General features: G+C 44.4%; 1 pseudogene; it reads left to right on the top strand.

Moving 5' to 3' along the window:
• LOC143389649 (WAS/WASL-interacting protein family member 3-like) overlaps nt 1–26,360 on the top strand; it is a 36,415-nt pseudogene extending 10,055 nt beyond the window's left edge.
• Nucleotides 26,361–26,848: the final 488 nt, after the last annotated feature.

The raw sequence follows: 26,848 nt of genomic DNA, 5'->3' as shown, positions 1-26,848 counted from the left end.
AGAGGAAATGGGGGTCAAGTCCAGCCAGTGATGTTAAGGAGGACTTTGCTTGTGCTATTCTGAGTGAGGTGGAAAGCCATTGCAGGGCATGAGTGGAGTGACATGACCCAGAGAGCAGATGCTCTGCTGGGGGCAAGAGTTCCTCCCAGAGCATAGACAGGGCTCTTACCTGGCCTTCTTGGATCCACCAATTCCTTGGAAGACTGACAAGAGAAAAGTGTGAAAAGAGCAAAGATCACAGCTTGTTCAAGCCAAGTTCTGAAGGTGAACTCCAGTGTAAAATGGAAAGTGTGGGACAAAAGGCCTATGCAGCAGAGGGGATTTGAATGAGTTCCTCAGAGCAGTGGGGAGCCAGCAAAGAGTGACACAATAAATGATATGACCCTTAAAAGGATCACTCTGGCTGCTTTGGAGGAGGGCAAGACAAGAGGCAGGAAGAGCAAGTGGTGGACTGCAGAGGGATTGGTGGGCTTCCTTAAGGCAGCATCACGGGGATGGAGAAGAGGGGCCAGATTCCAGAGAAATCACTCATGAAAAAAGAACTGGAGGTTGGAATGGGCTGCCTGCTGGGAACGAGATGGCAAGGAGGTTGTGCCACACGTAACAATCCAAGTTGTGCCAGAGGTTGAGATAAACTTAATGGGTGGGCTTTTTTTTATGGGTGTAAAGAACAGGATCAGACTCACCTACAGCCTGCAGCCCCAGTGAAAAGTTCCTAATTCTGCTTTACCTACAGATAAGAGTAGCAACACAGCATGAGGTAGCTCTACTCACGGGCCTGTAGACACTTTGGTTTAAGACATCAGGCTTTAGAAAAGGAGGTTAAAAGGTTCATTCTTTTTGTTCATGGATTTGAATTGCAATTTGAAGTTCTAAAATGAGACAGTGAACTGTCAGATCCCAAAATGCCTCATTCTTGAACAGCTTGATTTCTGCACATTTGGGACATAGGGAACATTCTGTCAGGTCCCACACAAGAGAGTTCATTTTTTTTTCTGAAAATATTTCAATCTCTATTCTGGATCCTGGGTTCCCTGTGTTCTACATAAAGACGGTAGCAGCAGGCAGGAGACTCCACCATTCTGGCATGTTCTTGTGATTTAGACTTGGGAATGAATTGCAAGTGGCCTGGCTGCTGACACGGGTCTGTGTCAAGTGTGAGAAGGGGTAGGCTGAGGGCTGGTTCATGAGCAGGCCACGTGCCAGGAAACCGGGCACTGCTATTAGTTTAACAGCCACCACGGAGACTGCGAGACTGAAACCGTGTTAGGCTGACTGGGTTTAGATCATCTTTGAGAGCAATAACCTGCTTGTTTTGGATCAGCTGGCTAGATTTTTATTAGCATTTGTCACAGAAACCAGGATCAGACAGATGCAGGAATGGCATATGGTGACAAGGTGGCAAATAACAGGGGATGTGCATTTCAAACAGTATCATGGCTGACTCATTTGTTGGAATGACAAGCCCTTATAAATTCAAAGACCTTATAACTTATCAAGATAAGAAGAAAGGCCCCTCGCCAATTTCATCCGACCCTTGACTCTGTTAGTGCTGTCATTCGAGTTCGGTGCTTCTAATCTTCTTACTGGCTCACTTCAGGTTTTCCATCTTTACACCGAAGGGGATGAGCTAATGTGCATATTTTGCATCTTTTCAGATCCTGGGCTATTTCTTTTGAAACTTGTTGTAGGGAAACTGAGTGAACCAAAGCTTCCTGTGGAACCAGTCAATCTTCATACTCAATAATGTTGTTAACATTAGTTATCTTTGAAATGATGGCTTGATTTTGTTTTTTGGTGTAAATAGTTGCAGTGGGAAAAGTGTCCAGGCGTGGCTTTCTTTCTCTTTATGATATTTTTAGTATAGTTACCAGTGATCAGGATTTGCAGAGAATAAAACAGCCAGGAATCTTCCCTCCTGTTACTGCATCCCGTAACCACAGTAACAAGAATTCTTAGAGTTGTAGAAGATTTTTTTGAAAAGGAAATTATGTATAAATATTAAGGATGGAGTAACAACGTATCTCATTGGGTACTATGATCTTCAATGTGAGAATGAAGTCATCCTCTTGTAGAAAACCTATTAAGTCCAGATATATATGGACACCTTAGTTATGCAGTTCATTATTCTTCTGTGCCTCACTGGAGAGGAGAGGGTGGAAGGATACCAGGTGAGGGGGAGCCCTCTAGAGGACAATCACTAAAGCAGACACTGGAGCAGGAAAAAACTAGAAGCAAAGGAGAAGGAATGTTAAATTTAGGGCAGATCTGAACTGATGGTGTAAATGTAATGTGACTTGCCATGTGCTTCTGCTGATGTTGTGGTGGAGCAAAATGGTGACTTTAGCAGTTTAAGAGCTGCCAGGCTGTGGTTTGCATGCTGACCCACAGCAGCTCTACATAGTGGCATTTAACCATAGAAGCTTGCAGCGGATAGCGGGTACCTGTCACAGAAAACCACAGCAGCAGAAGCAGGAAACAAAGCAACAGGGACAGAACAATCCCCTTAGTACAGTAAAAGTCCCTAAGTGTGTGAGCTAAGAGTCCCTAGGCTGTTGACAAGCTTGCACCCATATTCAAAATGTAGACTGCACCCTCCAATAGAATTGCACTAACTCCCTTGCCTTGATGTACCCCAAGCTTGCTTATAAGGGGCTGAGGTTGTAGCTCATTGTCTCGAATGTGTGAGGCCCTGGGTTTAATCCCCAGCACCACATTAAAAAAAAAGTAAACCAAACTTGCTTATATACCAGAGTAAAACCATGCTGCACTCAGAGCTCAGACTTTGGGAATTATCCCTCTGGGCTCTGGTGCAACTAATAAAGTGTTGCTGCCAGTTCTTGGTGTCCTGACCCTCATTTCCTGCCACAATGTAGAACATATTTATTAACAAATCGGTCACATAGCATCATCAGGGATTTATTGATGCATGTGCTAAGTAGGTACTAAAATAAAAATCATTCTTTCCACTCATTGTAATTCACAGCCCTGACCTGCAACACCTGGGATAGGCAAGGTCAGGAAGTGGGGTGCATTGTGGTAATAAATAGGAAATTGAGGGTGAGTTGGATGAGGGGACCCCTCTCCCAGCAGTAGTGACAGGTAGGGTTTTCTCTGCATTCCAGGTGCTTCTTTAAATGGAAAAATGTGCCTTATAAACCCTGACCTGAGTTAGGCCATGAATATCATTATAACTCACTGCTGTTTATCTTGTGCCCAGGAAGAAATTGATGAAGCACTTCCTCTTCTGTGTCCCTGACCATAATGCACATAAGATTGTAATACCAAATTTATACCAAAAAAATAATAATAATACCCTCTTGGCAAGGGTTTTAGTATTTCTGTTGATCCCTTACTTGATCCCTTACTTATAAATAAAATGAAAGAAGAGTTTAAAAATCTTAAACTTTGCAGTGCAAAATGACTTCTGACATCAATGGTTCTAGAGGATATTTTTAGAACATGTTGTATGGGAAATATCCTGCTGTCTGTGTGCAGTTAGATATTCATAGTATACATATCTATGTGTATATCTAAATCTAGCCAACCAATTAGGGTTGGGCCACTTGCTCACAGGTGCCTTAATGACTACCATTTATAAGCCCATCTCAAAAATCATGTTTGTAGGAAATAAGATCCAGACAGTGAAGCTCATACCTGTCAAAGCCAGCATAAGGTTCATAACCTGAGCTTAGTCAGCCAGTGAAAATATGGACTCAGCATATTTAAGCACAAACCACAGTGGCCTTCACTTCTAGTCTGAGACACTACAGGGCCCCTGAGTTTCTAGTCAGCAAGCCTGCTTTGCCCTTTGTTGAAGAGAAAATAGTGATAGCAAGGATTTATAAATTCCAGGTACACGTCAGGGGCCCTCCTAGATCTCACATCTTCTCTGAAGAGTGCTGGGCTCATACATGTGGCCATATCTGAACCCTCTGTGGTCTTCCTCTCTATGGGACTCAATGGGTGCTCTATCGTGTAGTAGGTTGGCTAAACTCCCTGTGTGTCCATGACCCTGGCACATGTGCATGCCCTTTAGAGCAAGGACAATGTCTTACACCTCCTAAGTGTAGTTCACGCCTCTATTCATTCATCTGCTCAGAAAATAGTTATTGAACCTATCTGAGGCCAGGTCCTGTTCTACTCTTTGAGGATATACTAATAGAGAGTCCTTGGGGTTAATGAACATAAAACTCATAACCAGAACCATAGAAAGATAACTATAAACTTGTATGCTCTGATAAATATGACAGAGGAAAATGAAATATAACACTCTAAGACAGGAGAGTTCATGATCTTATTTAAATTTGGGAGCAGAAAAGACTCCAAAATGATAATATTTAAACTGAAACCCAAAGAAACATAGTCCTTTCTTCAGTAGGGACTAGGAAGTATTTCTTGCCTTGAAAAGTGTTTAATGGTCTCTAAAGTCGCATGGCATTAACATCCTAAGTGCAGCGAATCTCCATGGCTGTGTCTCCCAGTGCAGCCTCTCCCTCCCCTTTTGCCAACCTCCCACACCTTTTATCTGGAAGGAAAGCAGTTGGATCTCAGGACTACTTGCAGAATTAGGACAAAGTTGTTCTTGCTAAGATACTTATGAAGCATTTCAGCAGTCTCTAGGACACATAAACTCAAGATGGCATGTGATCTTGATCACTAGTGCTGCAAAGTAAAAAGTATGTGGCCTTCAGGATTCAGCCCATTTAGAGTTGAATCCCAATCCCATGACCTCCAAGAGATGATTTCATAGACTCAGTTTCTTCCTCTGTGAAGGGGAGGACAAGGTCTCTTGAAACTCACAAGGATTCATGAAGACTGATGTGACACATCCAGGCACAGAGCTAGCAGTCACTCAGCCACTATAGCCCTGCCGCACCTTTCTCTGAACTTTCTGGGCCCCAATTTCTGTGGAACCCCTTGGTTCTTCTCTTTGCTCCAAAAATCATATGAAGATTGCTATCACTTCCCTCAAAACCGGCTCCCAGAGTCCAAATTGGCTTCAGTTAAGAGATGTAACAGGCCCATGATGGGCCACCTGGGCCCTAACCTTGGAAGGATGTGACCACCAAAGGACTAAGCCACACCTCAGTACTGCTCAGAGTAGTCTAGAGTCAAATGAAGCAGGAGTATCTCCCATCCACAAGGTAGGGGCAGTCTAGGATTTGGTCCAGGGGTAACCTAGGGACACCAGGCAGAGTGATCATTCAGAACCTGGAAGCAGAAAGTAGGGATGCACAGGTGGAAGCCTAAGTGTGTGGGTGAAGCTTACCAGTAAGGGGGGAAAGGGGCTATGATTGAGGGCTCCTTGAGGCCTCCAGGACTTTATGCACAAGATGGGCACTTGGCTTGAGGCCTCTAAAAGAAAGAGTCCATTCTAGGCTTCAGGAAGAGAGGTGTGGTCGGGACTGAGGCAGTCTCCAGTGATAGCTGAAGGTAACTGCCTGGACGAGGTCAGCTTTGGGGAGGGAGTATGTAAGTAGGAGAGCTCCCAGAGTCAGGCTGTTCTGCTCCTCTGTGAATGTTAAATGCAATTATAGTCAAACCTCTTCTTCTTTTACAGATCAGCACTGACACTCCAGGCTTGAGGAAGCCAGATCCGAAAGGTTGGAGTGGCCTATTGGCCAATATCCAGCAAGGAATTCGCCTGCGAAAAGTCACACAGATCAATGACCGCAGTGCCCCACAAATTGAGAGTAAGCAAGCAGTCAAATCAGGCCTACTGCAAGCTCAGGGCAGGGGCAAGGGCAGGGCACAGCCACAGTCCCCTGGCTGGGTTGCATTTGTGACGCAAGACACACCAGGCCATCTCAGACCTGCTCAGTGGACAGGCAGATATCTGGGCAAGAGGGACAGAGATGGTTTAGAGTGTATCTTCCATCACTTTTCGAAGGCTAAAAGTTAAAAAACAAAACAAAACAAAAACAACTCCATGGTAGGTTGACGTTTTTATTCATTGTATAAAACACATATAACACAATTTACCATTTTTACCATTTTAAAACCTTCAGCGGCATTTACTATATCCATAATGTTGTTGGAACCATTCCCTCTATCTAGTTCCAGAACATTTTTATTACCCCAAAAAGAAAATCCCACACTCATTAACAGTCACTCCATTCCTCCCAGCCCAGCCCCTGGCAGCCACCAGCCTACTTTCTGTCTCTAGGGATGTGCTTATTCCGGTTATTTCATAGGAATGGAATCATGTCCTCTGTGGCCTTTGGGTGACTGGCTTCTCTCAGGCCAGCATTTTCAAGCTCCATCCATAATACACTATGTGTCAGTACTTCAGCCCTCTCACACAGTTTCATCTTATGGATGTACCATATTTTGTGTGTCCATCATGGGGTAAATAAAGATCCCTTACCCTGTGCCAACATAGTCCTCAAACTTAACTATAGACAATAAAGCTCTCAAATTTAAAAAAAAAAAGAGTTTTTGTTTTTCACAAGGAAGAAAATGTATTCAAAATTTTATCGCACAGGATTATATGACTGCAGCCTTCTGTCTTCCAGAACATAATAGGAGCCTGTGTGCAGGTCAGATGACTCATGTTGAATTCTGCTTCTGCCACCAGGCAAATCAAGGAGCCTCTTTTTTTTTTTTGTTGTTGTTGTTGTTGTTGTTTGTTTTTTGTTTTGGTACTAGGAATGAAACACAGTCTCTGCCACTGGACTACGCTCCTATACACCCCAAGCCCCAGGGAACTTCTTTGAGGCTCAGTTAGCTCATCTGCAAAATGAAGGAGATAATAATACCTGCTCTTTTTTCTATGGTGGGGTAGTGTTCAGATTATGGAAGATTGAATTATTTAATAATGTAAAGTATTGGGTCTTTATATATTTTGCAATGATGTGCATGATGGTCCTAAAGCTAGTCCTAAAAACATAATTGTATCTCATATGATAACACACAAAGACACTTTTTTTGAGGGGGGCAGTACTGGGGATTGAACTCAGGGTCACTCAACCACTGAGCCACATCTCCAGCCCTATTGTGTATTTAATTATTTAGAGACAGGGACTCAATGAGTTGTGTAGTACCTCACTTTTGCTGTGGCTGGCTTAGAACACACGATCCTCCTGCCTCAGCCTCCTGAGAAGCTGGGATTACAGGCATGGGGCACCACGCCCAGCCAAAGACATGTTTTTAAAAAAGGGTTTTCAAAATTGATTATAATATAAATTAGTTTCCATTTAGACCCACTATCTACTTGGCTATGCTCAATTAACAAATTAATCCATTTTTTTGGAACACTCACTTCATAATGACTCCAGTAATCAATGTACATTAATACTCAGAATAATCTGTCTACTTTCAGCCACCAGTGGGCACTGTGTCCTAACTTCTCCCTGCATAAAAGCTTCAGGCTATAAATGCATTCTGTCAGTGATTTTTGCCTCCGCTGAATATCTTTTCAGGTTCTGCAATTGGTAATCACACACATCTCAAAGGCTAGAGTTAGTGATGTCCAAGCTTTCAGGCTTCCTGTTTTGAAGAAAGGAGTTTAGGGAATCATAGGGTGGGCCCAGTGTCTGAGAACCCAGGGGAAGGAAAATTCTGAAGCAGAAATCATTGCAGACCGTTACTTCCTGCTTGTAGTCCTGGTCAACCCCCTGTGTACAGCAAGTTAAGATGGTGGACTGAATCAAATCCATAGGTTTTCTTTGTTTAGTCTTCCCAATGCCAAGCTGCGAATACAACCAACTCTACACCTGCCGTGCTCAGGTTTTCTAATTTGCAGTGTACTTCTGATTCCCCATCAGCATCCAGCAAACGGGTAGAATTCAGGTTCCTTTGTTTGGTCGCCTTTCAGGGTGGTTGGCCACAAATGGTTAGCTCTTTGACAGGGCTGGAGAGGGCAGAAGACATATATAGGCACATGAGTCTGCGGAGTATCAAGGCAGAGGGCACCTGGGGAAGATGCTGAGTGCAAGGGCGACACTGGAAAGAGGACAATGGGACACTGATGAGATGGTGTCAAACCCCAGAGTGAGAAGGAACTGCTCAGCTCTGCTCACACATCTTCACCACTTGCTCTTCTCTTTGAAGGTTCAAAAGCAAGCAACAAAGAAGGAGGAGGCTCTGCCAACTCCCGAGGAGGAAACACACCCCCAGTCCTGGGAGATCTCTTCGCTGGTGGCTTTCCTGTGTTGCGACCAGCAGGCCAGAGGGTGTAGCAGGTAAGGAAAAATTTGGACTAGCTACATCATAGTCTAAATCTCCTTAACTCATGGAACCAACTGGGAAATCCACATGTGACTAGTTGGTTCCACATGTGCCCAGGGACATGTGTTTTATAAACAGTCATATTAGAGATCATGTATTTGGAAAGTTAAACACTGGAACTTTCTAAAGCACAGAATTGTTCATGAGGAATCTTTCAAATCATCATCCTAACTAAATTATTCAATTAATAATTGAAGAGCAATTTGTATTATTTAGCATTGCCCAGACAGAAGGTTCAAATCATAATAGATCATCATAATGACATCACTATGGACTCACTAGAGATGCATGAGTTGTAATGGTTTTCACTCATTGTATCAATTAGGCATTGCTATGTAACAGAACACAGAAACTTAAGAGTTGTAAATGATCATTTATTATTTAGCCTATGATTCTGTGGGTTAGCAATGTGGAATGATCTCAGCTCTACTCCCTCAGCATCTGCAAACCTGGAGGTTAGGTAGGTGGCTTTCCTTTATCTTAGATTTCTCCTGTTTTTCCTGTCTCTGAGGCCTCAGCTGTAACAACTGGCTTGACTCACCTCAGGTCCACGTGGTCTCTCAGTCTCCAGCAGGCTGCTCAAGGGCTTGTTATCATGGTGGTGGCAAGGCTCCAAAATAAAAGAAAGATGTGTATAAAGTCCCTTGAGGCTTAGTCTTGGAAGCTACTGAGAAGTAACTTGACAGGCTAGGAAGTTTTGATTCCTATCACATCCAAAGCAAGTGACAAAGATGTGGAAATAGACTTCATCTCTTGATATCATATTCAATCATATTAAAAGGTTATGTTAATAGTCAATCATATTCAAAGATTACAGAATTAGGCATGAGAGGGTAATTGAGGCCATTATTACAATCAGTCCATTGCAGTTATGTGTGCTTTAGCGGGCAATGGATGTTTTAAAACTTTTGCATTCAAATTGGATATATATATATCTCATAAGAAAAAAAAAAGTGTTTTCCTACTATTGTGCTCTTTAGCCAACAAGATGAATAAACTCCAGGTATATCACTGACCCAGGGACTGTCAAGCTCCAAATATCCAAATATTCCTGGTACCTGATCTTCCACCACATGAGCAGGAAGCAGAGGATTTTGTACTCTTAACAGACTCACTTTCAGGGTTTTTGAATCTTGGATTCATGATATTTTCAATCATTTAAAAAGTTTGGATTGGTTATTCAAGAGTAGGCTCTGTTCTGCTTTTTAAGTTTATGATTCTTTTAAATTTCACTTGGCAACTGGGCATCTAGGTAGACACTGACTTATTTAGGGAGCTGCCTGGGTTTTCTGTCATCATCTCTGTGTACTATGGGAACAGGTTTCAGAACTTTTAGGCTGGATTCTCTGTGATGATCCCTGCCCTAGACATCATATAAAATATAGATCTTGTCCCTGGAAAGACCAGGTAGGGCTTTCTACTCCTGGGCATAGGCAGCCAGCTGTTCTGGCCCCTGAAATTATGTTAATTCCTCACGACAAAGATATGTCTTCCAGAATCTCCTCAAAGAAAATCTTCAATAGAGGGATACAACCAAGCTGTAGTAGTCTTGCCCAGGTGACTGTCACATCATAGCCAGAGGGCCACCAGTGCGAAAACCCAGACACCATACTCCTGCCCACTTATCTTCTTCCCCCAGAGGCACTTCTTCTATGCCTTTGGCCTGCCTTTTGACATCAAGTCCTTCAGGAATTATTTGTACCCAGTTTGGAGAAACACTGGAGATTCATATGGGATGAAAAACTCCAGAACCCCTCAATAGACACTGGGGTTTATAATCTGAAACAAAAGCTGCCCCTATGCTGCAGCACCCAGGAAGTTGTATATGTGAGAAGCAAGCATTTTTCCAAGTGTTTTCCACATATTGCCATATAACATATAGGGGTAGTGAAATAGGGGAAAGTGTGTTCCCCAGAACTCCTTTAAGGGAGAACTGAAAAGACAGTGACAGTCCCTCTGACAGTGACCTCTCTTAAAATCGTATTTAAACAATGATTGCAGAACTTCAGTGCATTAAGCAGGAAGAGAAACTTTTTTCTCCTTAGCAAGAGGCAAGAGAGGGGGAAGAAGAGAATCAGCACTGTGGTGCAAGGTTGTATCAAGAGTCAGAGCTCCCTCCAAGGACCCCATATTCACCCCAGTCCTCCATAAAGTCCAGCAAACACAAACGAGCAATTTGTTGTTACCCCTGAGTTTAAGAGTTATTGGATTTCAGTGATGTGGTTGGGCTGGGGTTGTGGCTCAGTGGTAGAGCGTTTGCATAGCATGTATGAGGTCCTGGGTTTGATCCTAGGCACCACATGAAAATAAATAAATAAAATAAAAGTACTGTGTCCAACTATAACTAAAAAATATATATATTTTTTTAATGATGTGGTGAAGGAGACACATAGAGGATGAGAAATTCAGAGATCAGGAAAAAGCCAGCCCTTTGAAAATTAGAGTAAGTTTTTGGGAAAGAGGGCTTTGAACTTCTAGAGGCCATGTAACTAGGAGGTTCAAGGTCATTGGACCTGGAATGTGGAGGACAAGTGTTTCCCTGCTGATTTCCCTTATGTATTCAGGGAATCATGAATTTTATGTTTGCAATATAGAAACAAAGGATGTCCTTGTTCATAAAATGCTAGCAGTGAGGAAAACCTCCCTAGCCAGGTGTTTGGGCTTGGTATACCTAAGGATCCAAACCAGAGCATAAGGGCAACTGCACCTGGCAGGTAAAGGTGGATGAATGTGAGGGGTCTTGAGATGAGGAAGGGCACAGGTCAGAGCAGTCCTGCATCCTGGGCTGGACGTGAGAAGGCTATTGGCAGGTGAGAACAGAATAGTAAGATTAGGGTCTGACCTGGGCTTGTCTGGAAGGACAGCTCCTTGATGCTCAGAAGGACCTTGGCGCTCATCCAGCTGGTCCCAAGTGCCACCCATGCGCTTTAGCTTCTTCCTTTCTCTGTTGTTGAGCTAACCCAGAATTTGTTTCATTTCTAGGTGGCAAGACAGGGCAGGCCTCTGGTTCAAGAGCACCTTCTCCCCGTCTTCCCACCAAAACCATTAGTGGCCCGCTTAACCCCCCTGCATCTTCCAGGCTAGGCAATGCCTCTGAGGCCCAAGGCGCTGCCAGGATAGTCCCTCTTCGCCCCAATGTGCCCGCCCCACCTCCACCTCCTCACCCCCTACCTCCACCTCTACCATCTTCTTCCCCCACCAAGGCCTCACTGGTGTCCCCACCGGGCCTACCGACCAAAGGGAGCTCTCCTGCCATTGCACCCACTGACCCTGCCCTCCTCCGCCTCCACCTCCGCCGCTTCCTCCGACCCCACCCCCTCTGCCCCTGGCCTCCCTACTCAGTGACAAGGCAGTGAGGCCTCAGCTGGCCCCCTTGCACCTCTCGCCCATCCGCCCCCTCTCCCTCTCCTCCCACCCTGTGGGTATCCAGGACTCAATGAGGAGCCTGCCAGCCCCGCGCAAGAGGTGCCAGAGCCCCCCGACCCGCCGCCACCGCCACCTCCGCCGCCCCCACTCCCCCTGTATGCTTCCTGTTCGCCCAGGGCTTCGGTGCCAGCGCCTCCCTTGCCAGGCGCTAACAACTGCAGCGAAACCCCTCCCCCGCTTCCCCCCAACTTCCAGGCCCAACAGCAGAAGGCCAGCGTGCAGGGCTTGCCCGCACCACCTGGCCCTCTGGGATCTCAGCCGCTCCTGCAGAAGAGGAGAATCTGCAGAGGCCAAGGTAAAGCAGCCCAGACCGCGGAACCCCGTGCAAACCGTGGGATGGCTCCAGTCTCAGAATGTGGTTTTAGTCCAGAGCTACTCAGTGCCTCTGGGTAGAACCTTGTCCCTCTATGGGACTTTATTGATGGAAGTTTTCATTTTAGAGACACAAACCAAGGGCCAGGGGGAACTGGGAGACTTGTCCCAGATCCTGCAGAAGGTAAGGGAGGGATTCTGGCCATGATCCTCTTGCCATCACTGGCTGGGACCCTGGACAGCCACTTAACTGTCTGTGCGTCCTTCTCTGTAAGATGAGGACAGCAATCTTTCTACCTCCTGGAGTTGTTGTAAAGATGTACGTGGATGTGCTTAGAACAGGGAATAGCAAGTGAGCTCTAGAGAAGAGTTTTGTTTTTACTATGGACTTTCTGTCTCCAGATCTACTCCTCGGGTGGGGCTTGTTTCCCAGCCCAGGTCTCTGGTTTAGTCTTCTCCTGAATTATTCCAGTCTGGCTCCCAGCCTGAATCTTCACTGGCCCTCAGCAGATTGGATTAACATGCTGCCTTTTGGCATGTTCTCAGCTGACTGGAGAAAACAGGGCCTGTATCTTTAGCCAAAAAGCAAAAATAATTCTTCACTTACAGAGCAGAGAGGATTGTGAATTGAGTGTTGATGGGTCATGACTTACTTCACTGGTCCCTGTAGTGGTAGACTTCATGCACTGTTGACACCTTTACACAAAAGGTACCACCACACATACACACACACACACACCTGCATTTACACACACAGCTCAAACACAATTACAAGCACTCTCTCAGCCTTACACACAAACACCCTAATAAATGCTACTCCATACACACACCCGTATACATACACACTTAACACATATACAACTCCCCCACACACATATCCATGCACATATTTTTTGTTCTGTCAGTAAATCTTTTGATGCAGAAAGTTTCTTAAATGTATTTCCTTAAATTAAAAACAATGCCAGCTTATTGTGGAGCAAATAGAAATAATATCGCCTAGAGATGAAAACTGTCATTTGGATGTCATTTTCATTTTTTTTTCTGAATACATGTACATTTACATGCTTAATACCATTTTGTATTTACAGTTTTGTATTTTTATTTAATACTATACTAAAAGCAGTTTTGTCAAATTATTAAAATGTATAAGTAAATTAAAATGATAATATGTACATATATTTGATTCCCTGTTTTTGTTATTATGAATAACAGTGTAGGAAATATTTTTATAGAGATTTTAGTCCATACTTTGGATATTTTTTATTTTTTTAATTAATTTATTTTTTTTCTTATGTGGTGCTGACGATTAAAGCCAGTGGTTCACACAAGCAAGGCAAGCACTCTACCACTAAGCCACAACCCCAGCCCTACTTTGGATATTTTTTAAATGATAGGTTCCTAAGAGAGAATTCCTAGCACAGAGGGCAAGGGTATTTTTAAGACTGTTGATCAGAAGAGATAAGGTTTTAATCATTCTTCTTTCAACTGACTGGTCACCAGGAGGCCTGACATTGTGAGTGGTGAGCACCTCTGGTATCTGTGATATTAAATGTCCATGATGGAGTGGAAAGAAAAGCACATTTTGGATTTTGAGAGATTTGAGTTCAGATCCTGTGTTCCCTGCATACTCCTGTGTAATCTGATGCCAGTTGCTTGTTTGCTTTTTTGTTTTGTTTTGTTTATCTTGTTTTTATTTTTTTTTAATTTACTCTGACAAATAGGAATAACGACAGCACCTTTCACAGGCATTGCTGTGACTATGCGGTGAGGGCCTGTGCGTGGCTGGGGCAGGAGCCTGTATTTTCCTTCCTTCCTTCTCCTTTCCCACAAGGAGGGGCAAGTTCCCATCAAGAGGAGGATCAGCAGTCTCTTTAGCCCTTTAGTCTCCTTGTGTGATCAAATAACTCCTAGGTGCCGAGAAAGAGAAGAGTGAGAGAAAGAAGCCTGGGACAGTCTCTTTGGGCAGACCCTGCAGGGAAAGCAGGAGCTCAGAGGGCACCACTCTGCTGCTGCTGCTGCTGGAACCCCCACCTGCTCCAGAAGGCTTACCTGGCCTCTCCCTTGGTGTCTTTGGATGTGAAACTTGATTTCACATATAAAATAGGGGTAACTTCTACTTCAGCTCAACTTGGGAGAAGGGAAAGAAGTTGTACTGGCAGAGTGATGGAGGCAATGTCATTGAGGAATAAGCAGCAGTGGGGTACCTGTAGTGAGGAGCCAGGACACTGGGCTGTCGACTGCCAAGGGTCACACAGAATAGCACAGGGAGAGGAGGGAGGAGCCTCTGGCCATTGACCAGGGAAGGCTTGAGGGTGTAGGTTGGATTTGAGTTGGGCCTTGGTGGTCAGGAAGGATCTAAGTTGGAACTGAAGGAGAATAATCAGATTGCAATGCAGAAGAGCTGGTGGGAGTAGAACTCAGTGGGAGCAGAATTTGAGGGTAGGAACATGCTCCTACGACCCATTCCTCTGGCCTCCCTCTGGGCCCTCACCTAGCAACTACCTTTGCTGTTCCTATCACTCTGCAGTGGGGCTATTCCTTGAGCTGTACCATCTTTCTTGAGGGGAGTTACTTGGGATTGAACTCAGAGGCACTCAACCACTGAGCCACATCTCCATTCCTATTTTGTATTTTATTTAGAAACAGGGTCTTGCTGAGTTGCTTAACATATTGCTTTTCCTGAGGCTGGCTTTGAACACACAATCCTCCTGACTCAGTCTCTCAAGCCACTGGGATTACAGGCATGCCCTACCATGCCCAGAGAGCTATACCATCTTGTAATGAGGGTCATCATTAATATTATCACAACTGTCAAGCACTTACTGTATTCCACTTTACTGAAATCAACTCATTTAGTCCTCTCAACCCTAGGAGGTATGTGTCCTATTATTCCCATTTTGGGGTAAGAAAACTAAGGCACAAAGAACCTGTTATTTGTCCCAATGAAAGAAATGTGATTCATTCTCAGTTTGGCTGAAGCAGTTGCCCTTTTAATCACTATATCATATTATATCCAGAAATCTAAACGTCTAATCTCTCACATAGAGTTATAACGTCACTGTCCCCATTCCTAACTCTGAATGCCCTGTCATCTTCCCCATAAGGGACCAGTGGGGGAAAACTAAATCCACCTTCCAGCACCTCCTGCAAGATCACCCACCACAGAGATTTCAAGCAAGAGCCAGCAGAACCCTGCCTGGACCCCCACCCAGCAGCCCGGAGGTCAGCTGCGGAATGGAAGCATGCACATCACTGGTAAGCAGGTGCACACATGGGGGACTGTGCCAGTGAGGAGGTGATTTCTCCTGGCTCCTGGAGAGAGCTTACATGCTTCCCAGTGAACTGTTGGCTCACACAAATACAGGACAGCCTACAGAGCCTGTGAAATAGGGTTTCTTTCACCACTTTCTGGATAGTTCCAGGGCCTACTCTTAGACTTCTGACTCAGACTAGAGAACCAAAAGAAAACCAGTATTTAAATTCTCTCTTTGTGTGTATGTCTGTCTCTCTCCATGGAGACCAGAGTGCCAGAGAGACCAGAGTGATTTGGATAAGGGCAAGGAGTGGGTGGAAGGCCCACGAGGTAGGGGGACAATTGGAGCAAAACTATGGACTATGGAGGTAGGAAGTTAAAGGCACCTGAAGTTGGATGTGACTGCAACACCTCTGCCCCCCTTCTGTGTGCTAGGCTATGGTCAGACATAAGACCCAGCTCAAAAGACAGGAGTCAGCCCAGGAAAGGGAGACAGGACCACTCCTCTTTTCTCCCCAGGAGCTCACTTCTGCTCCCTTAGGAGCTTCCTTAAGATGTTGGTTGGAGTAGTTTGGTGGGTGATGGGAAATCACTGCTGATCTCACTCTACTTCCCCTCCTCCCAGCCAAGCAGTAAAACTTGAAAGGTGGATGGATGTCTTGGGGGGAATAGCCCTTCCATCAACACCTTTGCACAGAGCAGGCAAGCAGAACACAGTGCATTTGCTTTGAGTGACATGTGTTCTCCTGGAGCCATCCAACATGGGACCTGCCGTAACCCAACTAAACTTTACCATTTCCCACATGTGCAGATGACTTCAAGTCTAAATTCATGTTCCATTCTGTGGAAGATTTTCCCCCTCTGAATGAATACAAACCATGCCAGAAGATTTACCCAAGCAAGGTCCCCCGAAGTAAGTACTACGTTGACAAGACTTCTGGCTTTTCCTGACACTCCTAAAGTAGGTGCTCAGTGTGCATTGATTGACCAGAAACTGCCTGAAGGGTGACATCACGATTTTACTGTCCTGCTGCAAGGATACAGTGTGTTTATACTTAATCAGAACATGTATTTGTCCTTGCACATAAGAGTTCATTTGGAGATTTTGTTTTTATTTTTATTTTTTGCACAACCCCAGGGTTAACTGGCATCAGATTTGGATGCCTAAATTTACCACATATCCCTTTCCTCCTGGGACTTTTGGCTAGGGAGCTGAACGCCCGGAAAGAACACTGAAATGGGATACAGGGACTGAACTGGGAAAGAAATAGAATTCCCCCCAATTCAGAATTCTGACAAATCATGCAATGGAAAATATCCTTAGGCCAGTGGTTCTCAACCATGGCTGGCTACCTACTGGAATGACCTAGGAGTTTTTAAAAGTCCTGAACTCCACACTGCCTCTCATCAAAATAGCCAGGGTGGGACCCAGATGTCACTATTTTTGAAAGCTGCCAGGTGATTCTGGTGTATAGTCTAGGTTGAGACTCAGCCAGGAGAAGGCCTCCTGCTGACTGAACAGTGTGGTCAGGCTCCAAGAGAGGCTTTAACTCAGCTCACCTGTTCAGCCATGAGAAGAGAGGAGGAGACTGAGGCTGAAACAGCAGGGAAGTGAGAGAAAAGCGAGGGTGGGGTACTACCACACTGTCGCTGCTTGCTGGTTAAACTGAGCCAATTCTTGTGTGGTGCTGAGCCAGCTGGACTGGACGAGGGGTGGCAGGAGGCAGCAAATTCAACAGTTTGGGGTGAGAGTTGGATGTGTGCCTACCCTGTTGCCTAAGTAAGAACCCTGTCCCACTCACCTGAGCACCCTAATGAAAAGTCAACAGAGTCCAAGGCTAGCTTGAGGCCAGGAATCGGGGACCAGGTTCAGTGGCCCTGTCCTCTCAGAGGGGCCTTGGTGAGGTCCCTTCTGCAGAGGAGCAGAGGTGCTCAGCCTGCTCTGGTCAGGGCAGAGGGCTGTCAGCACTAGCCTGGATAGAGTTCCCTTTTCTGGCTGTGGGACTGCCTGTCAGAGAGAGGGGCCTTGTGTCCTCTTTTAATCACAGGTAAATACCATTTTTCTGACTTGAGAGAAAGGGAGTGGATTGTTATAAAGGCGGATGGGGGAGAAATCACATCCCTTTAGTTTTTAAAAAGACTGAAGAGGGGCTCGCCTGGCATGCATGCGGCCCCGGTTCGATCTTCAGCACCACATACAAACAAAGATGTTGTGTCTGCTGAAAAAACTAAATAATAAAAATTGAAATTCTCTCTCTCCTTCTCTCTCTTAAAAAAAAAAAGACTGAAGAGTCAGCAGTTGGAGGAGGCAGGTGCTACACTGGTCTCACGTTCCTGCTCAGTTCAGCAAATGTGTCCACACTGCCCCTGCACAGCAGGCACCCTGCAGACACCAAAGGCTGTAGAGTAAGAAGCAAGGTCCCCACACCACCCTCTGCCATGCACACTCCTGAAAGATGAGTGAGAAGTTAGCCGCTGTACATGACAATGTCTTAATGACTGGAGTGTTAGGGGCATTAAGGGGAAGGAGTAGAAGGTGTTGTCACAGTGGCCTAGAGAGAGGACACTGTTTACACATGCCCAGGAGAGAGCATAATAGCATGGTGCATTTAGGAACCATAAGTCCCCCATGGTACTTTAGGCATAAGGTGCCTGATTGAGTAAGGCTACACAGGCTGCCATAGGTGACAAGTTGGGGAGTGTCACTCAATAATATCCCTTTGCTTATTTTGTAAAATAAGCACAATAATCTGGTGAGAAAAAAAGGTATCAGATGAAGACTTATGGGTTCCCTTTCTTGTTGGGCATGACTTAGGAAGTTCCCAATGGTAGACTTCATACTGCCCATGGTGCCTGAGAATTGGAGAGCTACAGTCCTGGGCCCCACTCACCCTACCCAGCAGGGCACAGCTGACAGTCTGTGCTCTATGCCCCATTGCAAGAGAAATGTTCGCATCAGTGCCCACCTCAAAAGTAATCCCCTGCTGCTCAGAAAGGAACAGAAAAAAAATGTCTGCTAAATGAACTGACATCTTACAGACAAGAAAGTGAAATTGCAATTTCAAAAATAAGGTAACTATTTTCGATTGACGTGGCATCAGTGGACATGAAATACTTTGGGAGATTCTCTCAAAATTAAATGAGCATAATCTTGCCATTCTTGTGAATCACAGGGGAGAGCCTTGTTAATGATGTTAGTGTGATCACATTTCTCTGTACAGTTTTCCTCTCCTCACTATTGAACTGGTTCTCCAAGATATTGGAGTCTTCATGGTCCAGGAGTCAGTGTTGTTTCTGTGAGACACATGGGTTCTCATGCTCAGGCATGGCAGTGCTCACTCTGTCTCATCCTGCTTGTTTTCTCTCCCCTTTCTTCTAGAACGCATGCATGCTAAAGTACACACATACCAGAGTACACAAATGCCCTAATATTTAGCTTTTCTAATGGCTGTATTTGCTGTCTCTGCTCTGCAATTAATGACTATATTTTCCCATTGGTAAGATGATTTTGTCTAGTTATTTAAATATTTTTGGTGATGCATTAGGTTCTTCAATGATTTAAATATAAAACATATGACCTGTGTTAGTCACTCTTCCTTTACTGTAATACAATAACCAAAATAATCAATTAAAGAGAGAAAAGATTATTTGGCTTACATTTTCAGAGGTTTCAGCCCATGGTTGTTGACTGGCCCAGTGCTTTTATGTTTGTGGTAAGGCAGTATCTTGTGCAGATGGTGGAGCAAAGCTTGGGGCAGCCAGGGATCAAAAGAGAGAAGAAGACTAGGGTCCATAGTCCCCTTTAAGGGTACACCCCCATGACCTAAGACTTCCCACTAGATTCTACCCCTTAAAGGTCTCCACTAAACCATTACAGCACCACAGACTGAGGACCAAGCCTTGAAGACATGGGCCTTTGGGGGACTTTCCAGATCCAACCTATAGCATGACCCATCAATTCCTCTCCTGGATATAGACCCAAAAGAATTTTAAGCTAGTCTTCAAACAAAACACTACACTATGAATGCTGTGCAGAAACATTCATAGCGGCATAATTCACAATCACCAAAAAGTGGAAATTACTGATGAATTGATGGACAATGTATGATCATCCTGTAATGAGATATGATTTAGCAATAAAATGGAATGAAGTACTGAGACCTGCTAGGGCATGAATGATGCTTGAAAACATTATGCTAAGTTAAAGAAACCAAATAGGACAATCACAGTTGTAGAATGCCATTTATATGAAATGTCCAAAATAGGCAAATCCATAGAGTCAGAAAGTTAGATTAGGCATTCCAGGGACTGAGGGTTGGAAAATGGGGAATGATGGCTAATGGGTGTGGAGTTTCCTTTTGAGGTGGTGAAGATGTTTCAAACTCCAGGATACTTTTCATCTTGTAAAACCAAAACTCTACACCCATGGATTAATAACTCAATGTTTCCCTCTCCCCCTGGCTCCTGGCAAGCACCATTCTACTTTCTGTCTCTATGATTTTGAATACTCTAAGTACTTCCTATAAGCAGAACCATACACAATTTGCTTTTTGTTACAGGCTGATTTCACTTAGCATGATGTCCTCAAATTTCATCTATGTAATTTATGTCAGAATGTCCTTCCTTTTTAAGGCAGAATAATGTTCCATTATGTGTGTATGTATACATACACACACATACAAACACAAATACCACATTTTATTTATCTATTCACTGGATGATTGGGTTCTGCCACATTTTACCTATTGAAAATATTTACTGCTATGAACAGAGGTATACAAATGTCTCCTTAAGACTCTGATTGTCATGGCATACAACTAAACCAGTCAGGGTCACTCCACGTGAATTGGTCTGGCATAAAATAATGACACAGAAATACCTTTTTCTTTGGGTTTTATGACGACTCTTCTGACCTAGTTCCCACAAAGGAGGCAAGGCTGGAAAGAAAGAGAAAGAGCACACCTTGAACCCAGTTTTATTGGGAATATTCCATTCAAATGAAGCAAGGGGTCAGGTTTCAGGGGGCTTAATCTAGCTTTTCAACGTCTCCCAGGTCAGCAGGTTGACTGACATCTTGGAAGACCACACCTATCTCATGTGCTGTGTGATGATCAAAGGCAGAACAAGTGAAAGGGACACATCTGTGCACAGCCCAGACAGAGCTGCATTGTCAGTCCAGTCCGCTTGTGTGTTGAAAATGCTCACAGCTCACACACACAGCCCATGGCCGCTTGCCACATCTCTCTACATTTCTATCAATCAAAGCTAGGGGGCGCTCAACTCCTATGTGGCAGCTCCTGACACCTGATTTCAAATTTTCTGAGGGTATATATCTTAAAGTAGAACGGCTGGGTTGTATGGTAATTTCTATTTTTAATCGGTTGAGGAACCTCCATACCAGTTGCCATAGCAGCTCCACCATTTTACATTTTCACCAAAAGCACACAAGGGTTCCAGTTTTTCTCCATCCTTATAAACCCTGATTTTTCAGTTTTAAATTTTAATTTCATTTCATAGTAGACAGTCTAGTGAGTGCAAAGTGGTATCTCATTGAAGTCCAACTCCTCTTTGAAAAGAATTATTTTATGTTTAAAGTAAAACTTGGCCACCATTATTTCCAGGAGCTGTGCAACTTCTCCGCTAGGCACTGCAATGACTTTAGCAGTATAGGGTGGATCATGTCACAGAAATTAAAGGATGAGATGTTCCAAAGCTGAGAGAATTCATAGAAAAAGCACACCTCAGGAGGAGAGTAATTATTTCTGCCTTTGTGGTGGGAGGTTGGGCAGGACCCTCTGCCCCAGTGAGCTTTTTTAGTTACTGTCAACCACAGCCCTTCATAAACTGTCTTCCAGCCTCCTACTCCTTCACCACAACTTCTGCCTTTCCTGGGCATTTCTTTATTTCTCTAAATCTGCGAAGGTGCTTTGATGTCTGTAAAATCTGTCCCTTGATCTACTCTTTCCCTGAGCCTTCTCTGCTCCTCTTAGAGCCAGCATGTCTCCCTGTCTCACTTCCTCTCCTCCTGTTCTCTCTCCTGCTGAGTCCTCCCAGTCCTTCTCCCCTCCCTACCACGGCAAGAGCTGCTATCAAGGCCACCAGTGGACCTCCCCCTTGCCAAAACCCATGTTCAGAGGCATCAGGGTAGTGTACAACCCTGTCTTCCAAAGCTCTTCTCCTACTTAAGATTTTCCAATAGCTCTCCTTCTGCTTTCTACTTCCCCTGAACTCTGCGGCTCCTCCATTATTTTTTAATACAAAAACCTCAGAATCATCTTCAGCTTCTTTCTCTTCTCCCACATTCAATTTAGCAGTAAACTCTAGGGCATCTTCCAGTGAAATGCATCTAGAATCTGATCTCTCTCACCTCTTCTTCCACCCCAACCCTGACCTAAGCATTTCTTTCCCAAATTACCTCAGGAACCTGTTAATAGGCTTCCCTGCTTCCCACTGTAGCACAAGTGATATGTCTAAAGCCCAAGCCCAACCAAGCTGCCCTCTGCCCCAGAGTCTCCAGTAAATTCTCATCTTGCTCCAAATCAATGAGAAATTTTTATCATTGTTCATAAGACCTACATAAACTCTCCCTCTCCTCTTGAACCACTCTCCTCCCACCTTACTTGCTCTAACAACACCTCAATTTCTAGAACATTCAAAGCACAATTCTGCCTCTGGGTTCTTTGCATCTGCTTTTCCTTAGGTATGAGACATTTTCCTCAGATAACCACAGACTCATTCTCTACTTCCTGTGGATCAAATGGTACCTGTCTATCAGCTCAGGCTGCCAAAACAAAATACCATAGACTGGCTGGCTTAACAGACGTGTATTTTCTCACAGTCTAGAAGCTGAAAAGATTAGGTGCTGGCTGATTCAGTTTCCTGCTTTGACAGAGGAAACTCTGTCAAAGAGTTTGAGAGCCACCTTCTCACCGTACTGACATGGCAAAGAGGAAGAACCACTTTCTAGTATGAGTACACTAATCCCATCAGGGGACCCACCCACATGACCTCATATAACCCTGATCACCTTCCAAAAGCACATCTGCCAATACCATCACACTAGTATTGAGATTTCCACATGTGAATTTGAGAAGGGGGGACACAGTTCAGTCCACAGCAGTACCTTATCAGACAATCCTTGACTGATGTAAAATAGTAGGTCTCTCTGGCCCATCACTTTGTATTCTCTTCACACTGTTTTTTAATAGTCTTCAAGGTATTTATTGCCTGCTGACATGTGATGTGTTTACCTGCCCCTTGTCTGTCTTCCCCGTAAATGGTAAGACTTGAATGGCAGAGAAGGCACCAAGTTTATGCACTAGCCCATCTCCAGCTCTCAGAATGGAGTCAGGCATGCACTCAGTAAATACTTGTTGAATAAAAAAGCTCACTCATGTATACATTGCTCAACCATTTACAGAATAAAAAAATTGGAAATATCACAAATTTCCATCAATGGAGTTTAAAAAATTAAAGCAGAGCCACAAGATGGAACACCAGGAAAACATTAAAACAATGCTACCAAATATTTAGCACATTGAGAAAACATCAACACCATCTTGAATGAATAAAATAATACCAAAAAAGTACACAAAAAATAAATACAATCTATTTTTTGTTGTTGTTGTTTTGGTTGTTCTGGGATTAAACCCAGGGATGCTTAATCACTGAGCCGCCACATCCCCAGCCCCCCCCCTTTTTAAAATTTTGAGACAGGGTCTCTCTAAGTTGCTTAGGGCCTCACTACATTGCTGTGGCTTTGAACTTGGGATCCTCCTGCCTCAGCCTCCTGAACTACTGGGATTACCATTGTGTGGCTCTGCGTCCTGCTTATGATTTAAATTTAAAAAAAAATTAAATTAAATTAACTTGTGTGTTGAGGGAGAAAAAGAGAATTTGATCATTTAGAGGAAGAGATTAGAAATACACCAAAATATGAAGTGATTGTCACTCAGTGCTTGTCTGTGTTGTCTAAATTCTTTTGGTAAATGAATACTGCTTTTAGTAATCATTGAAACTTTTAGATTGCAAATTTTTGGGAGAGAGAAGAAGATTAGCCCACCCATAGGTCCATGTACCTGTGAGGGAAGGGAGGCATATGGCATGTAGGGTGACCTCTCTTAGCTTGGGCTTAGTCCAGAGGAGATGTGCTCAAAGGGATGATGAGTCTCCTGTGCCCACCAGTTCTATGATGGCAGTGACAGTGGGGAAGGAGAGAGAAAAACAGATGGAAGGTTTAGATCCAATGGAGCCTGTCATTCCCTTCACTTAGAGATTACGAGAAGGCCCTTTGTGGGTCATCCGGCTTCATGTACAGCTGGAGAAACCAAGGCAGAGTACAGTGGCTTGCCTCTGCTGCCCTGGTCAGGGCTAGTTCAGGTCTCTGCTCCACATCCAGAGTAATCTTTGCATCTCGGCCCACTGCCTCCTCACTTTCCTGCCATGGTGGACTGAAGTTGGGCAGACTGTTGGCCCTGCACTGATGGTTAGGTCTGCTCTTCACACGAGTCTGCCTCTCCCAAGCCCACCTTCCAACTCCTATAAATTACACTCTAAGGCTGGTAGAAGAATTCCCCAGGAGGCCCTGCCTTAATGGCCAGCCAAATTTCTAAATCCTTTCTAAACACTCTCCAAGTCCTACATATCTATCCTCATGTCACTTAGCTACAGAATGGATTTTCTTTTTCCTAATTTGAAAATGTGGCTATGGCTGGAGAAAGATACAAGGTGAGCTTGGTTTGCTCATGAAGAAAAACAAGGCTGAAAGCCAGCTTGGCCCTGGGTCCTGCTCTGTCAGCCCCAGCATAGACATTCCTCTTTCAATCTCATAATGCAGAGGAGTGTGCACCAGGACTGCTGTTCAAGTTTTCCTCAGGGCCACAGCTGCATTAGCAGGGAAGCAGAGCCCTCTGTTTGCAGGAGATCGCAGCAAAGGCAGCAGTGTTCACTCTGTGGGCTCTGCCAGTGCAGTAGGGGCTGGATGGAGATGGGGAAGAGGTGCAAAAAGATTTCTTACTCTGAGCTCCTGTACCAAAAGTTTGAAAACTGTAGTTTGGATGAATATGAAATACTGCTGCACTCTCTGGCTGGGCACAAATCACGAGTCTCCACACAGCTTGTAGATTCAAACAGCAATTCTTTATTCCCGAACTCACACCGGCCGTCTACAAACACGTTCTGGGGAATCCACGTTCTCTGCCCAAATCCACTTCTCCCAAATCCACTACTCCTGGGCTTCTGTCTCCCAAATATATTGTCTGACCCTAAGAACTCAAGAGGAAACCAGGCATCAGGATACGCCCTATTCTAAAGGGGGAACACCTTAATCTCCTATTATGCTAAACCGCCCTGGTCCTTGAGCAAGGTCACCTTTCAGAAGTCCTTCCACTAGACATCATGGGAGTAAGCTGGCAAGGAGATTGTCATACCTACTTGGCTGATGGCTCCCAGCAAAATACCTTTCCAAGGGGAATAGCTGATGTGATAGACGGTTTCTGCAGAAGGGCCCCATTTGATGAATTCCAGAAGGTTCTAGTGACATTTTATAAGGGGAAATCCCTTCAAAGCCATTTTTAAATCCAAAGCACTCTCTCTAACCCTGTCGATGTCCCCGCCACTCACTTCTGGCACCAGTGAAATTTCTCTTTGCACTAAGGCCAGAGTTGTCCTTTCTATTTTATGGAGAACTCACTGATTATTCTTTAACCTCTCTGCTCTTGTTTCCAGGCATCTGTAACAAAACTAGGGAAAGCTGTTTACCTGGGGAAGCCTGTTTTATTACCTAATGGTCTTCAAATGGGGAGATGTTGGCCCCCAGGGACCAGTCAACCATGTCTAGAGTCCGGGTTTGAGTTAACAATTGGGCATGGGCCTGGGACAGGAGTGTGACTGGCACCTAGTAACAGAGAGGCCAGTTCTGCTGTTAAATGTCCTACAGCACAGAGGATGGCCTCACCACAAGGAATCGTAGAGCCCAAAATGTTAATAAAGCCTGAATTGTGAAACCCAGAACTAGAAGATTTTCCTGTAGTGGACAGGAGTTTCTGAAATTTAAAAATAGTCATTCCCAAGGCTGTCTTCTCACAGGGAATCAGATCAGGGGCTGTCAGTACCTTTTTACTTTAACTCAAACTGTCTCAAAAATCCTAGATTCCCTGCATCATTTGCTCCAAAATATCTGTATTCTAAACTCAGTGCACTCATTAATTTTAAAAAATGTTTTAATGAAAGTTACAGTGCCCATTTATTAATGTTTTGTTAAGTTTCAGAGACCCTTCTGAGTGATAGTTCATTTTTAAAACTGTACCATACAAAGTTGTCCCAATGGTTTATATATGCTCATGGTAGAAAACTTCAGAAGTATTTATTCACAGGAATTTTAAAAAATAATAATTCTACTCAAGAGGAAACATTTCCAATTATTAACTGTGTTTTTAGTGAATTTTAAAAATAATCAACACTGTTCTATTTTATACGATTTAGTTCCTCCAAATCAAGAATTTTTAAAAAGACATCTGCTTCATACACCATTATATGATACTGAACTCTAGATTACCTAGAACCTTTGGTTGAACACAGGTTATTATCAGTTTTTCAATATTATAAATAATTCGTGATCATTGTTTCTTTATTTCATGCTGTTTTTTAAGTAGCACAGCAACCTGGACTGTCCTGGGGACTTTGGGGCATGGATATAACTGACCCTGGCATGGTGCCTGGTACACTGTAGAAGGGTGTAGCTGAAGGTTGTGGTGATCCATGAGTCAGGAAGCGCTAAAAAGCTTAAAGATGATGGGCCTCACAAGGTGCTGTCCTTGCGTCATGGACATGACGACCCTGTGTCTGTGGTCTGTGGCTTTAAGCGTGGTGCGGAAGCACAGTCCAGGGCCAGGAGCACAGTCCAGGGCCAGGAGCCTAGTGGTCTCAGGTTTCCAGGCTCACCTTGCCTTGGGTTCCTTTCTGGTGTGGAAGTGCTGGCTGAGCGGGTTTCTTGGTGGAGTGAGCCCAACCTTCCCCGGTCCAATCAATGATGAGATCTTCTTTGTTTCTCTCAGGCCGCACACCTGGTCCCTGGCTCCAGACAGAGGCAGCTGGACAGAGCCCGGATGACATCAAAGGCAGAAATGCTCAGAAATAGCCCTCAAAGAGATTCTCCTGGGGAGCACGGAAAGGCTCAACAGCCGGGCAGCCTTCCTCACACTCGTTTTCTTTTTGGAAAGCCATTTTGGTGTGGCTTTGTTTCAAGCCAGAATGGAACACTTAGAATTCAAGAGCTGAAGCATGGAAGGGGCCCCTAGAATCACTACAACATGCAGAAACAAGTTGAGCCACTCAGAACCCCCTTTGGACTCATTCTGCTGTCATCACCCACAGTCCCTGCCCATTTTTCCCTGAGTAGCATAGTTTAAGAAACCTGTGAGAAAAACCCTGTAGCATTTATAAAATCTAACTCAGTGTTCTCTCTCACCTGTAGAATACATGGCTCCTTTTGGTGCCCTTAGAGCTTTTTCCTCCATCTATATTATTATTGATTTTGGCCAGATTGACTCACAAGCCAAGTTCTTTTGCTACAGGAAATTGACAAGGCCAAGAGGGAGACCACACGGGTGCTTTTGCGCTAAGACA

The sequence above is a fragment of the Callospermophilus lateralis genome, unplaced genomic scaffold, assembly GCF_048772815.1.
Source record: "Callospermophilus lateralis isolate mCalLat2 unplaced genomic scaffold, mCalLat2.hap1 Scaffold_63, whole genome shotgun sequence".
Lineage (NCBI taxonomy): Eukaryota > Metazoa > Chordata > Mammalia > Rodentia > Sciuridae > Callospermophilus > Callospermophilus lateralis.
The sequence above is the reverse complement of the archived record's forward strand: the minus strand, read 5'-3'. Positions and strand labels throughout refer to the sequence as shown.